Source organism: Diabrotica virgifera, chromosome 1 (assembly GCF_917563875.1).
Source record: "Diabrotica virgifera virgifera chromosome 1, PGI_DIABVI_V3a".
Classification (NCBI taxonomy): Eukaryota; Metazoa; Arthropoda; class Insecta; order Coleoptera; family Chrysomelidae; genus Diabrotica; species Diabrotica virgifera.
In genome coordinates this window covers 237,859,153-237,875,113 of record NC_065443.1, presented here as the reverse complement: position 1 = coordinate 237,875,113, position 15,961 = coordinate 237,859,153, and the positions used below count along the sequence as shown (strand labels likewise).

General features: G+C 32.1%; 1 protein-coding gene across 5 annotated transcripts in view; it reads right to left on the bottom strand.

Moving 5' to 3' along the window:
* Positions 1-15,961, bottom strand: part of LOC114328169 (juvenile hormone esterase) — a 256,507-nt gene that overhangs the window by 227,183 nt on the left and 13,363 nt on the right. The gene's annotated exons all lie outside the window — the stretch shown is intronic.

Genomic DNA, 15,961 nt, shown 5'->3' with positions numbered 1-15,961 from the left:
GAGCATTTATTGACATATCCCGAAAACGGACTAGCTTTACGATTTACCACCGTTGTATGAAATGAGGCGTGTGTTTCCTCCTTTCTATAATGAGATTTATTCCTTTCTTTAATGTTTAGATTCTCTAGGTGAGAACATCTTTCATCTATAAAGTTAAGGTATTCATCCAGAGAGTCTATTTTTTCGCCTTTTCTTTCAAATTCTATAAACTTACGTGTACCAAAGTCTAAATGTCTATCAATAAAATTAATCAAAATCAATTGCAATAATTCTGAGTCAGAGAGAGTTAAATTGTTTATAGCTTACAATGTATTTTTTACTTGAATATAAAATTCGCGTACTTGAATATGGCTTGCATTACTATTAAGAGACTTAATATCGAGTAATTCGTTTAATAATGCTTTTATAATATTATATTTATTTGAATATCTATCTTTCAAAGTTTTTAAAGCTATATGAAAGTTATCATTCGAAACTGTTATATTATTAATCATTTTGAGAGCTTCACCTTTAAGATATGACTTTAAATAAATAAATCGTTGTACATCGGTAATTTCATTATTATTTATAATAAGGGCAGAAAATAAATCGAAAAAATTTGACCATTGACTAGGGTCACCAGAGAAATATTGAATAGAAATATTGGGTCACTTTACACTAGGTGCCGTACTTGTCTTATTATTGACTAGTACTTGAGTTGAATCTATTACGGCTCTGTGCTTCTGAGGATTCATCTTCTCAGCTAGACGAGCTGATAACTCAGAAAACAAATCCTCCTGAAGGGACCTGTCCACAGGTTCTTGTGTGTCAGGTGTAGCTAAATCTATTATATCTTGATTTACCGAAAATTTATCAAAGGCATCTTTTAACAGTGACATTTTATTTTCTACAATGAATAAATTAGTTTCCGAGTTTAATTTACTATTAACCCATTTCTGAATTCTGGTCATAGACGCTTTCGCGGATTTGCAATTTTCCTTGGCCGTTTTAATATCCATTCTTAAAGTTCAGAGAAGTACCTGGTTTAGAATAAATGTGTTAATTTATATTAAGAGAAACAAAGAAACTTAATAAAATTGAAGAGAAAAATTAATATGATCTTCAATGAGTTAAATTAAGAGCAAAATAAGCAATTACCAAAATATATTCAGATCCGGCTCGAAGGACCATGTATGAGGCTGGTAAATAGACCCCACTTTAATGAAATTGTTCCAATCTCAGGTTCTATAGGTGCTGGTTCGCTGAGAAAGGTAATTAGCTGATACCACTAAAAGTACCAGCGAGACTGCTTCCAAAAGGGATAAATTTAGAGAAATGAATTTGACGAGACGAGAATTTAACACATTTATTCTAAATTAAACAATTAATATTAAAGTAAAGTGAAAAATATATACATATATAACTAATTCTCCCTCTATATAAAAAAGATGAAGAAAAAGAAGAAGATATATACGCAAATAAAATAATGTGTACCTAAATATAAATAATTATGAACAGTAAAAAACGGTAATACATATATATTAAAAACTAAAACTAATGAAAATGAACGAATGAAAGAAAACTACGATATTGTTTCTTAAATGGTTCCGCGCACGAAAATAGTCCATTAGGCCTTTATTTTATGAGCTCATAAATATGTCCTTACCTCACCAGCTGGATATCTCTTGCCTCTGCCTCGATATGCAGCAATCTTTCACTCCAATTTTACGAGGAACCAAGTTGACTAAAATTTTAACGTCGTTTTTCGTAGTGATACTTAACGAGAGAGAGAGTATTTGAGTCTTCTGATATAACTATGTATCCACTATCACTATATTATACGAGGAGTGAGACACATACTTGTCTCTTCTGGGGGTACTGTTCTAATTTTTTCTTCAACGAGATAATTTTTTACCTTCTTTTACGGGGAGATATATTTCTGTGCTATATTGTCACTTTGACGTTACCAGAGATGGGAGATGCCGCATATGAACGATAACATAAATAAGGAACGTACTTCTTTGAATTTTATGAATATTTTGTGAGAGTTTCGAACAGTGATAGTGGAGTGAACAGACTGAACTAAATGAATATATTTAAGTGCAGAACTTAATGAACGTATGTGATTGCAACTGAAATCAAACAAATGTAAAATGTGAAAAAATTATTTTAAATTGGGATAAATGGATATTGGAAGTTACCTGATATGATTGGAAATGAAAAGATAGATGAAAAAAGAATAGTGAATACATTAAAACTTAAATGTTGTAGTCTGAAAGAAGTTTGACTGAATGGATCATAATGGATGTAGGTGTGCAATATCGTATTGTTAAGTAAAGTCTAAGAATCTAAAAAGAAAGTAGTGACAGAATGTTACTAAGTAAGAAAAGTGATATATATGACAGACCAGAGTGATTGGCTGTGTGGTGTTTTTTTATTGTAAACGGAGATCAGAGAAAATGAGTAAGTAACATAACAGGCAACAGGATAAAATGAGTGATAAGGTACATTCCAAAGAGACAATATACCAGACAGATTTAAGGATTATTAATAATAAGAGCCATTTAAATAAATTATGAAAGAAATGGTGAGATGAGATATAGAGGACCTGAAGAAAGACAGAGACACGGGGTCAAACCAGAAATGACTAGGAATGGAGAAAAATGTGAAGGATAGGAAAATAGAAGAGTCAAAACTGTGTTAGGGATGAGAGAGTGGGAGAGGCAATAATGAAGTGGAAAAGAAGATGCAAGTTGAGATATGTGTTAATGGGTGATTAGTATTGAAAGAGAAGATTGTTAGAAACTAGTGTGGTAGTGGAAAAAGCGGGGAGGGGGAAAAATGGAGAATAGGAGTAAAGGGGGAGGGGGTGAGGGGAATAATGAGATAAAACTAGGGTTGGATTAAGGGAATAGTTGTCGATGGATAGGAGTAAAAGACGATTTAAAGTGGTTTGGTGATTAACGCAATTGGGGCTGGTCCTCATGTCTCTGGAAATCTCAAGGTCCTCGTAAAAATCCAGGTGTAGATTGTTTCTATCTTGGATGTTATGGATTAATTTAACACCATCAGGGATGTTAAGATGATGATTATTAACTTTTAAATGATGGGAATAGGTTGATGTAGTGTCTCTTTTAGAATGTTCAGCAGATCTGGTTGAGAGTGATCTGTAAGTCCTGCCGATGTAAGAGGCATCACAATCAGAACAAGTCAGTCTATAAACACCACTACGGTTCATATAGTGTATTGTATCCTTAGTATTTGTCAAAAAGTAGCCAAGGGTATTTCCAACTTTGAAAGAAATATGTATGTTTTCAGAAGAGTTAGATACAATACGTTTAATCTTTTCAGATAGATTGGGGTTATGATATGGTAGTGACCTGTAAATAGCAGAAGAGGAAGATGACTGATGGAAAGCAGAATTTTGAAGCAATCTAGATTCTCTTTTACGGATGAGTTTATCTATTATAGAGGGATCGTAACCATTGTTGACAGCTATTTGTTTTATAATGTTGAGTTCTTTTTTGAATGAATCTGTTGACATAGGTATAGAGAAAAGTCTGTGTGTGAAGCGTCTAAAAGCTGCTAGTTTGTGTTATAGAGGATGATTAGAAGAAAAATGAATTACATGCTCAGTTTGGGTGGGTTTACGAAAGATACCAAAGTTGAATTGGTTGTTAAGTCTGGTAATAGATAAATCAAGGAAATTAATGGCCTGAGAAGATTCTAGTTCCATGGTAAATTAGATATTTGGGTGAATTAGGTTAATTTTAAGAAGTAGTTGTTGAGCTGAGTCATGATGTCCAGCAATGAAGACCAAACAGTCATCTACGTAACGGAACCAATGTAAAATTTCTGGATATTTCATAATGTGATTGGACTCTAAATGATCCATAAAGACATCAGCTAGGAATGGGGATAAGTAACTGCCCATTACAAAACCATCTGGTTGTTTATAGAATTGGTTGTTAAATTGACAGAAATCTTGAGATAGACATAATTCAAGGATATCTAGTATCGGTGAAATGACATTGGGCTGAACAGACTTGTTGACTAAGAGTGATTTTACCAGACTTAAAGTTTCGATTTTGGGCACTGAAGTAAATAAGTTGCTTACATCAAAAGAAAGCATAGTTATGTCTGGATTGAGATTGATGAGTTGAAGTTTATCAACTAATTGGTATGAATTTGATACAGTAAAACGGGGTGTGAAGTTGATTAAATTTTTTAAGGTATTGAGTATGAATTTTGATAAAATAGAAACTGGAGTGTTAATGAAACTGACGACAGGACGTATAGGAATTCCAGCTTTATGTATCTTGGGTAAACCGTACAACCTCGGAATAAGAGGGTTACCAGGAAGTTTGTTCTAAGGGGCTTCATAATTGGATAGAAATTCGGAGTGTTTTTATTAATGACAGTACGGTCTATTTGGCTCTTCAGTATTTGCGACTAGCAACACGACGAAACAACTTGAAACTCGATATATGCTTTATTCAACAGTGTCTCAAATTCAAAGTTTTTCCAACTTTTAGTATAGTCAGGACATCAAAAAATGTACCACCTAACATCAGGACTTCACTACAGATAAAACTTATGAAAAAAGAGATATTTTCACAATATTGCAAACTTAATTACATCAATTGTAAGCTTAAGGTAATGTATGATTCTTTGCTCGATATTTTTGGATTCATTAACATCAATAATTTTTCGACAGATGTGCATGACAAGGTAGATGCTTCTAACACAATTAAGTTCAATAGAGTACATAACAAGCTTATTAATCTTATTAGAGACAAAACTGTATATGATCAAGCCTCTCAGGATAGAAATAACAATAAAAAGTTTTCAGATTTTCAATTCCACCCTAGAATAAAGAACCTTACCGATATCAGCTTTTCAACAGATGGAATTAAATTATTAAACTATGGTCTCAAATACTCCGTTCCTAAAGATTTATCTTTACACGATTTGAGAGTCTATCTATTGAGACAGATATAGTAATCCAAAATCTTTCATTATCTCTTTCACAAAGAACGTCAACTAGAAATTCCTGTTACCGTTACATCAATAAATATAAAAATAAGATTTCTTCATCTTCAAATTCTTCTTCTTCTCATAACTCTTCTTTCATTGATAATTTATCATTCAAACAAGCTCAATCTCATCTCAAAACTCTTAAATCAATTAAACATAAAATTGCTAATCACAACCTAATTTTTTCTAAGGCTGATCAAGGTAACTGTTTGGTTATTCTAGACCGTGATACTTACAACAATAAAGTTTTATCTTTTATAGATGACAACCACTTCACTATTTTACCAACTGATCCTTCCAAGAGATTCATAAGTAAATTGAATGATAACATCAAAAACACTCCGAATTTTTATCCAATTATGAGGCCCCTTACAACAAACTTCCTGGTAACCCTCTTATTCCGAGGTTGTACGGTTTACCCAAGATACATAAAGTTGGAATTCCTATACGTCCTTTCGTCAGTTTCATTAACACTCCAGTTTCTATTTTATCAAAATTCATACTCAATACCTTAAAAAATTTAATCAACTTCACACCCCGTTTTACTGTATCAAATTCATACCAATTAGTTAATAAACTTCAACTCATCAATCTCAATCCAGACATAACTATGCTTTCTTTTGGTGTAAGCAACTTATTTACTTCAGTGCCCAAAATCGAAACTTTAAGTCTGGTAAAATCACTCTTAGTCAACAAGTCTGTTCAGCCCAATGTAATTTCACCGATACTAGATATCCTTGAATTATGTCTATCTCAAGATTTCTTTCAATTTAACAACAAATTCTATAAGCAACCAGATGGTTTAGCAATGGGCAGTTGCTTATCCCCATTCCTAGCTGATGTCTTTATGGATCATTTAGAGTCCAATCACATTATGAAAAATCCAGAAATTTTACATTGGTTCCGTTACGTAGATGACTGTTTGGTCTTCATTGCTGGACATCATGACTCAGCTCAACAACTACTTCTTAAAATTAACCTGATTCACCCAAATATCAAATTTACAATGGAACTAGAATCTTCTCAGGCCATTAATTTCCTCGATTTATCTATTAGAAGACTTAACAACCAATTCAACTTTGGTATCTTTCGTAAACCCACCCAAACTGACCATGTAATTCATTTTTCTTCTAATCATCCTCTACCACACAAACTAGCAGCTTTTAGAAGCTTCATACACAGACTTTTCTCTATACCTATGTCAACAGATTCATTCAACAAAGAACTCAACATTATAAAACAAATAGCTGTCAACAATGGTTACGATCCCTCTATAATAGATAAACTCATCCGTAAAAGAGAATCTAGATTGCTTCAAAATTCTGCTTTCCATCAGTCATCTTCCTCTTCTGCTATTTACAGGTCACTACCATATCATAACCCCAATCTATCTGAAAAGATTAAACGTATTGTATCTAACTCTTCTGAAAACATACATATTTCTTTCAAAGTTGTAAATACCCTTGGCCACTTTTTGACAAATACTAAGGATACAATACACTATATGAACCGTAGTGGTGTTTATAGACTGACTTGTTCTGATTGTGATGCCTCTTACATCGACAGGACTTACAGATCACTCTCAAACCAGATCTGCTGAACATTCTAAAAGAGACACTACATCAGCCTTTTCCCATCATTTAAAAGTTAATAATCATCATCTTAACATCACTGATGGTGTTAAAATAATCCATAGCATCCAAGACAGAAACAATCTACGCCTGGATTTGTACGAGGACCTTGAGATTTCCAGAGACATGAGGACCAGCCCCAATTGCGTTAATCGCCAAACCACTTTAAATAGTCTTTTTACTCCTATCCATCGACAACTATTCCCTTAATCCAACCCTAGTTTTATCTCATTATTCCCCTCACCCCCTTCCCCTTTACTCCCATTCTCCATTTTCCCCCTCCCCGGCTTTTTCCACTACCACACTACTTTCTAACAATCTTCTCTTTCCATACTAATCACCCATTAACACATATCTCAACTTGCATCTTCTTTTCCACTTCATTATTGCCTCTCCCACTATCTCATCCCTAACACAGTTTTGATTCTTCTATTTTCATATCCTTCACATTTTTCTCCATTCCTAGTCATTTCTGGTTTGACCCCGTGTCTCTGCCTTTTTTCAGGTCCTCTATATCTCATCTCACCATTTCTTTCATAATTTATTTAAATGGCTCTTATTATTAATAATCCTTAAATCTGGTTTATTGTCTCTTTGGAATGTACCTTATCACTCATTTTATTCTGTTGCCTATTATGTTACTTACTCATTTTCTCCCATCTCCGTTTACAATAAAAAAAAACACCACACAGCCAATCACTCTGGTCTGTCATATATTATATCACTTTCCTTACTTGGTAACATTCTGTCACTACTTTCTTTTTGGATTCGTAGACCTTACTTAACAATACGATACTGCACACCTACATCCATTATGATCCATTCAGTCAAACTTCTTTCAGACTATAACATTTAAGTTTTAATGCATTCACTATTCTTTTTTCATCTATCTTTTCATTTCCAATCATATCAGGCAACTTCCAATATCCATTTATCCCAATTTAAAATAATTTTTTCACATTTTACATTTGTTTGATTTCAGTTACAATCACATACGTTCATTAAGTTCTGCACTTAAATATATTCATTTAGTTCAGTCTGTTCACTCCACCATCACCAATAGAAATCAATCTCATACTTCTCTATTTCATATACTTATTCAATTTAGATTCTGCTTTACATACTGACACCAACCCACAATTTGACTTATATTGGTAGTTCTCATTCTAATTATTTTATTCACTAATCTACGTTGGTAGCCTATCAAGATACATTACTTCCAATTCATTCAGTCCTTCCAAAACTACATAAAGCTGAATTAGACTTTATGTCACATAGTTTAATCTTATTATTACATACTTTTATTCATTCCACAATATTATATACAATCATTTCCTTCACACATATATCTACCTCACTAACAGTAATCTTTAGTTATTTAATTTTGCCAACAATTATTTTCCAACTTTTAACAGACATAATTATTCATTGCAATAGTATACTAATAAATTTAACACAATAAATAGCCACCTTTTGTATTATACTGTTTTCTCGCAATATTCTACCGTTTACCTTCAACCTGTTGCCTGCTTGCCTTGTTAGGCAACCAACAGTACATCACATAAAAATACTCTTAAATTCTGGTTTTTTGGTTTGTTTAGCTTTGTTTTTCCACGCAAGTCTAATTATCTTTTATTATGTAGAGTATTTCCTTGTTTCAACAAAACTCAACTTTCATCTCGTCATTTGACATTCGATGACGTCACAACTTATACCATGAAATATATCTGCATTAAATTTAATGGATCTATAAGTTATTCTGGAATAGAGAGTTGCTAATTTAAACTTTACAGTAGATTTTATTATTCAAATAATTTAAATTATTTTTGCAGACAAACCTTTCCTTTTTTTTTAATCCAAAATCAAATGAAACTTTAACCAAAAATTGGCTTTATCTTGTCATGTCATGTCACTATTGTCAAATTGTATATCCACTTACTAATTTCTCAGTTGGTCTGTGCCCATTGAATTGGCAAGTACCTAGCATCTTCGAGCAGGGAACCATGGCACCCTTTTAGCATGTGTTCCACTTTATCTATCAACATCGACTTGTAGTCATAAAATTTTAATATATTATATTATGTAAACCATATACAATGAGGTTAACACTATTTACAGTGTGCTAGTTTCAAACTACTCGGCAGGATGTAAGTATTCCCACATTTTTCATTTTAACAGTCACAATTTTAACCTTTTGCTTTAAACTAACGTGGAAATACTTCATTCTAGGCACTGAAGATGTTCTGTATAGAATGAAAACGTTTTGCAATCCATGACATTTTATAGTTTTAAATAAACGATTTTATACCAGAATACATCTCGAAGTTTTTACTTCTGTATTGGTTTTTTAAACTATGGTATACAGCCAACTATTGGGATTTTCCCATTGGTTTTTTATTTTTTTTTAAGAAGTTATACTTCTATTATAATATAATTTCGACGAAATAAATATACCTACTTAACAGTTACAAAAAATTAACAATAATTACCAAAAATGAACCAAAACTTAACAATGCCAAATAATAAAAAAAAAGAAAAAATATGAATCGTCCTGGATTTGAACCCGCAACCTCGCGATTTTTTTATCTCTGGTCCAATGCTTTACCATCAAGGCCATCAAGCCGCATGCAACTTACCTTTCAGATATATCTACATAATTATACATCACGGTGACAAGTGAAATATAAAAATAGATATTTTATTATTTTACGCCCAAGAAAGACAAATCCAAAGACACAAAATTATAATAAAAAACCTTTTAAACCACCTTTTTCAAATTGCGCAAGTTGTATTATTAATATTAATGTTAATAACTGAAATATAAATGTTTTGACGTTTCACAATTTGACAATTCACTTTTAACTGCAGTGCCTTAAAATTTTTAAAGCACTAGTGCCTTAAAGTGTCATTTTTAACGCTCCTATGGAGTCCTAAAAACCCATTTTTAACACGTTTGTAGAAAAATATATTTAAAAACACTAATATATTCTTTCCACACCTTTTATGGACTAATACATACATAAATTAAAACATTTTGAAGAATAACTTCAAAAATATAATATGAAAACTATTTAAAAAGGCAGTATAACTATTAACTAACCTTTGTTGTTTCTCTTCCCACAAATTTTAAAACGCAACAACCATACATAACCAAACCGTCAACTGTCCAAACCACAGCTGCGCTACAGCTGCCATATTGGATAATTTTTGACATCTCATTTGAACATCCAATCAGAACAAAGTTATAATGCGCATGCGCCGGGATCGTAGGTTTTAACATATAAAAATTCACCCTCATAGCGCGCGTAAAGAAGTGTAACTTCCAAAAGCCGCCGAGTCAGAATGGAATTATAATGGAGGCAATATTAATAATATTGATAATATGATTATTAATTGGATAATATTATTAATTATGGTAATTGTTAGCACATTGATATGCGATTTTATTACATAAGAGAAAATCATGAGACAAGAAACGGTAAGAAAGAGGGAAAACCCGAATATTAAAACAGGATAATTATGGTTAATTCAACTGAACGACATAGTGAAAACTACATTACGACTTGTCCGTAGAATAGAGTCTGATGTGATAATAGAACAAAAATTAGGTAAATAGTTTAAATAAATCAGCAATGCAAGCTCTATCTAACTGTGTTTTTAAAATTTTTCTATTGCATTTGGATTGGAAGATATAAAATCGAATAACGTCCCATGTCTTGTTCACTACGAAGTAAAAGGAACTTAGTGAACATGACGTCGTGCCGAGGAATAGAGGTAAGCGCGCGCTCCGTCTGATTCTCATTCCAGACGTTTTTGCTTGGAGAGTGGTTGTGTTTAACTGAGTTCTAGTCCACAATAATTATTTAATGTTATACAAGTGAATCTAAACTGATAATAGTGAATAATAATATATATCATTGTGTAAAATGTCACGATCACGTAGAATACTTAATATGCTAAACGAAAACATAGTTTTGCCCGAGTCTTGTGCCCAAACTTTAAATGTTTCGCCGATTACTACAAGGACCAATATGACTGATGGTAAGTGTTTGTACTAAATAATCTGTTTAAAGCCAAACATTAACATTTAAATAACAAAAAAACAGAAAGAGGATAATTACAATAGTGCTTTTCAAAAAATAGTTTTTTGTTGAACTATATCCACATAGAACGTTATTCGATATAGTTGTGATAATAATCTTTGCATGCATTAAAATACTAAAAATTCTGTTCCGTAGTTAACTATAACCTTATTATTTGCTTTTAACAAGATTAACGTTCTATGCAAAATGTTGAAGCATATCAAAAGATAGAACATTATTCTATAGATTGTGATGAAATATTAAATGATTCATATTTACATAGGACATTTTTCACTGAAAGTTTTAGGTAAAATTATTAGTTCTATGTAACATCCGGACTTTTTACTCGGAGATGAAATAAGTTAAGACGTTTTTCGCTTTAAAATATTCCAAATTTAAAGAAAATACTTGCTTATTAAATACTGGATAGATAAAAATAAATGTAATTAATTGCTACCACACTGACCAAATTATAATTTTATGATTATTCCATAGGTATGACGTTTTTTCTTTTTAGTTACAGAAGATATACAAGTGCGGAAGAAATTGATTCAGACCTACAGGGAATCGTTGAAGATGTTTTAAGGGAAGAGAATATTGTGGAATATAATGCTCCGGAAGATGAAAGTAATCCTTTGAGTCCCGTTGCTCTTGAGGCTTCCCAGTATTTTAGACATTCTCCGACGATAGAAATCGACGAATTGGAATGTTCTGACATTACACCTACTTCCACTTGTACAGACCGTGGCCGTAGTTTAACACCAATGCCATCACCTCTTAATTTTCATGCCGTCTGTGACAACGAGTTTTGTGCAGATCACGAAAAACAATATGTTCTTCAGGTGCCTTCTCCTTCGGTTAGCAGTGCAAGCTCTTCTGCTACAAATAAAAGTAACGCAACACCTAAAACAACTAAAAAACGACCGAGGCGACAGAAAGAGTGGTCTGATGTTAAAAGAAAGTGTCTGAAAAACTTGGGACAGAAGTATATGAGTAAAGGTGGAGTAGCTAAGGACGAAAAAACATTAGGACTACCATGCCAATGCCGCTACAAATGTTTTGATAAGATTTCTCATCAACAGAGGGTAGATTTCTTCTCAAAATTTTGGCAACTAGGTGATAGAGCGAAGCAATGGCACTTTATCGTTAAGTTCTCTCAAAAATTTGATAAGAAAAGGTGCCTTAACCAAGCTACTCCAAATAACCGCAAATATACTTATAAATACTTCCTACCTCTGATCACTGACTCAAACGTATCACATTGCGACACGGTTCCAGTGTGCCAAACAATGTTTGTCAACACACTTGCAGTGAGCACAAGAATCTTGAAGACTGCATGGAAAAAATTCGACGGAACTTCTTATATAGAAGAGGATAAACGAGGCCGCCACGACAATCATAAAACGGTTCTAACTGATGCTATGGTGCAAAGTGTATGCGATCATGTGAAATCGTTCGTTCCCGTTGAATCGCACTACATACGTAAGAACAGCAAAAAACTGTACCTAAATGGAGATTTAAGTATTGCTAAGATGCACAAACTTTATCTGGAATGGTTTGATGATGCAAAATATACATGTAAAGCTTCAAAAGAGCGACAATATCGTGATATTGTTAATTCACATTTCAATTTATCATTTCACATACCAAAAAAAGACCAGTGCGATGAATGCCATATTTTCCATCAAAAGAAAGTTCCAACAGAAGAAGAGAAGAGTAAATTTGACAAACACCAAGATAATAAAAAGGTTGCCAGGCATTTAAAAAGCGAAGATAAAAAAGAAGCGATAGAGTCAGAAGGAAAAATTTTAACAGCTGTATTCGATTTCGAGAAGGTACTGACTTGCCCACATGGAAATGTCAGTATCTATTACTATAAACGGAAGCTGTCTTGTTTAAATTTTACTGTTTTCGATATGGGAAAGAAAAAGGCCACATGCTACATGTGGGATGAATCAGTGGCAAAACGTGGGGCCAATGAAGTGAGCAGTTGTTTATTGGATTTTATTGAAAATAACGTTAAAAAAGGTGCCAAAGAGTTCCGTTTTTGGTCAGACAATTGCGCTGGCCAAAATCGCAATCGAATTGTCTTTTCATTGTACGTTTACGCTGCAAAAAAATTCAGTATTTCGATTACACATCGTTTTTTGGAAAAAGGGCACACTCAAAATGAAGGTGATAGTGTTCACTCTGTAATTGAGCGTGCCTCTGAAACAAAAATGATATACACTCCGGATGAGTGGCGTCTGTTAGTGAAATGGTCAAAAATTGAAGGAGAACCCTACGAAGTTAGAAATATGAAACAGGAAAATTTTTTTGATTTCAAATCCCATATCAATGATAAAATTTGGCTTAAAAATATCAAAGGCGTCAAGATAGCGTGGAATACTATAAAAGAGGTTCATGCAAACTGTAATGATCCTAATAAATTATTTTATAAGTATCAATTGACACAAAGCGATTACGATACTTTGGTTCTTCGAGGTAACACAAGAAATTCGTTACAGACCGACCTGAAGACTTTGTATTCTGAGCCTATCAAAATATCCATTGATAAATATAAAGATTTGATTGGTATGTGTCAATCTGGTGTTATTCCAAGAGATTATTATACTTTTTTTAATTCATTGCCACATCACAATAGTAATGTTATTAACGAATCTGCAGATTCAGATTGATTTTCTTATCATTAATTTAGTAGTTAAGTAAATGCTGTTGTTTAATTTTTTATAGGTTTAGTTTTGTTTACGTTAGTATAATTATTATGACTTTAAATACACTTAAGATAAAACCGTTAGCAAGAATTTGTTAATGAGTGACTGTGAAATAAAATATGTTCCTATTCAGCAGTCTAATTTAGCAGAAGTTGTAACTCTATATTATGTTGTTATAAAACTACTATAATAGGAATTCCTGTGATAGCTAATGCTACGTTAATAACGTTAAAGTGTATTATTTAAAAATTTAGTAAAAATAAATAAACAAATAATTTTACACCTTTATAAAAATAAACTTACCTACCTAGTTTCATTTATTACTAGTTCCTTGATAAATCGCATTAAGGGTTTACCTAATTAAGGACAGTTTTGAATAATAATTATTATGAATAATAATAATTATTGGGAAAAATAATAAAATCTTGATTTTAATAGAATTCAATTAACTTAAGTAACTTAATTCGGTAAAATAGGGAATACGTATTACCTAGTCCGTATAGATCAAGAAATTATTTACAGAAAATTTGTCAAATTATAGTACATATACTCACATATGACCAAAACGAAATACGTAATTCCGGACAAAAATGCACTAAATACATATAAGACGAAGTATTCTTTTTAAGTTTCCGTAAAATAATGTTTTATATTCACTAATGACATTCGTGATTCCGCCTTAAAACGTCGCATGTTAAGATCAGACCCACTATTATACGAAATAATAAACATAAAAAAGATGTGTAATTGGTAATAGAAATGAACCCATCTGCCTAAAAACATATCCGAAATTCAGTACTTTAAGTTTATGAGTTTAGGATATAAATACGTTTATGTCTTTAAAACGCTCTGCTGAGAACTATGCATCTTGCAGATAAGACTTTGTTCTACGGATGAGTCGATTATATTATATCTGAAGAAATATACAAATTTATAACAATTGAGGGGCCAGACGTAAAAGGGTTAAGTGCAGTTTTGATAGTTCTGAGATAATCAGCTTCAAAGTTGTTTGAGTTTTATAAATTGTAGGAGTCATTATTCTAAAATATGTCTAGTGAACAATGTACTATAAAATGATAAAAATATAGGGGTATAATATTATTACTCTTACTATATCATTCCTTTTTTCAAATATTAAAAAACTGTACTTGAATCGGTACATGGTGGTGATAAATGTTACTGGTAAAACGGTTCCAGTGCAGATGTTAACTACATATTACTAATCATTAGGGAGCGGATTTATATGCGATCAATTTTAATGAAATATGCGCATATATATGCAGTAAAAAATTACGAAACATGCGCAAGTTATGCACAAAAATTCAAAAAATGCGCATTTCGAGAAACCACAAATTTTCTGTTCTATTCTATTCTAAGGGCTTCTTTTATAGGGGGGCGGCAATCTTATTTATTATCTTTCAAATAAAATCATTATTTTTTACATATGTAATTTATTCATATTTTTCACAAAAACTGATACCAATACTTACCTATTTAAAATAAAACAACAATATCACTATAATATATCTTCGATTATAATTCACTACAATGGGTTTTCCCAAATTTTTTTACGAGTAAACATTTTCTTTGATCAGATAAAATATTTTTATAACTTGAACAACTCCTTTCGACATCAACATAAGTAAAATAACTTATTAAATATAATAAAATAACTTGTGAAAGCCGAAAATTCTGCACCAAAATCAATTTAAAAATAAATTTCAAAGTTTTAAAGCCGTCTAAAGACGAAAATCGTAAAACTATAATTAAAGGTGTAAATTCTCTTAACAATAGGAAATTTAAAAGAATTACCAGAATTATAGGGTCCTACTAAATTAGGATACAAATAGTACTAAATATAATAAAAGCAAATAAAATTCGGATTTCCCGGTAAACCATCCTTCATCATTTTAACATCATACAATCATTTTATAACGGCGTACTATAAGCACTGTAAGTACTTTGTGTTAAGATCAGGGGCCGGATTACGTACACTCGATACGAATCGTATCCGCCATGTTTTCCCATAAGGCGCTACGGTAAAACATGGCGGATACGATGCGTATCGAGTGTACGTAATCCGGGCCCTGGTATTTTCTAAGAAAAAATGAAAAGCCAGTGAATGAGCCGTCTCTCTTCAGGTATTTCTCGAATTAATAGATAGGACAGCCTGTGCGGGGAAATATTTTGTGTCGAATTAAAAAATTTAATTTTTTTTGTGGACTTAATGTTTTTAAATAGGCACAAGATATGCATGTTTCTTTAAAAATATGCAAAAGTTAGTAAAGTTCTCTAATATGCGAAATATGCATGCAATATGCATTTAGCATAAAATCCGCTCCCTACTAATCATTTTTGTCCCAGCTGTTATCCACAGTGTAGCTACAACTGACAAGTTATATAATACTTAATTAGTCTTCAAAATTGCTCACAAATCTAATATTTATTCACTTGAAATCAATCCTGTATTAACATGTTTTTACACATTACAGAATACTAAAAATAGTTTTGTGGTAAA